Here is an 813-nt window from a genome sequence, read left to right as displayed (position 1 = left end):
CTGGTTTCAGTAATTCCTCTCAGTTACCTTGCTCTTGGTCACTCCCTACCAGTCCTCCCCTCCCCTCCCTCTGGTTTTGAACCACTCGCTGTTCCCTTGTCCCTGTGTTGGGCGACACCTCCTCCCTTCCCCTACCTCCCACGCTCTCATGTCCCTCCAGGACCGTTGGTCCCATTGTTTTCTTCTCTCATTATTTGTCCAGTCTATCTTGTCTAGGTGGACCTGCTGATATAGTAATATGTGCATACTAATGCAGATGACTTTGATAGCGCCAAAGTGGCACATAAGAACATGGCTTTGACAGAAGCAACATCGACACGCTGATAAGCAGAAAAGCCACTAACATACAAAATTTACAAGGTAAAAAACAAAACAAATAAAAAACAAAAAGATAGCAAATATTAAAAGAAAAATTGCTAGTAGTTCAAGGTAAAAATATGGAACGCTTCATGAATGTGCGTGTCATCCTTGCGCAGGGGCCATGCTAATCTTCTCTGTATCGTTCCAATTTTAGTATATGTGCTGCCGAAGCGAGCACCAGTCTTCTTCTTTTACAGGAATTCTTTTGGGGTCTAATGAAATATTTTTGGAACCTTCATGGTAGAATTCTTCAAGGCCTGACTTCTTCATTGCACACATCTTTTTCATCAACATCCACTTACAACAATATACACGGACCTCATCAGATGGAGTATACAGTCAAATTTCCGACATCTGTGGGAAGAGATGATGCCGCTCTATCTCACCAGCCAGAGCAAGGCCAGTGGCCAACTATGGAATAGATTGAAAGCTACTGATATGCAAAAGGAAGCT

The 813-nt window shown here is 43.1% G+C and overlaps 1 non-coding gene across 1 annotated transcript; it reads right to left on the bottom strand.

Annotated features, from left to right (window-relative positions):
- Positions 1–431: 431 nt before the first annotated feature.
- Positions 432–538, bottom strand: LOC142455683 (U6 spliceosomal RNA). Its single transcript, XR_012785833.1, has one exon. It is a non-coding gene; the product is annotated as a U6 spliceosomal RNA (small nuclear RNA).
- Positions 539–813: the final 275 nt, after the last annotated feature.

This window comes from Tenrec ecaudatus, chromosome 8 (genome assembly GCF_050624435.1).
Source record: "Tenrec ecaudatus isolate mTenEca1 chromosome 8, mTenEca1.hap1, whole genome shotgun sequence".
NCBI classification, from domain to species: Eukaryota; Metazoa; Chordata; class Mammalia; order Afrosoricida; family Tenrecidae; genus Tenrec; species Tenrec ecaudatus.
This window is presented reverse-complemented; position numbering and strand designations above follow the sequence as displayed.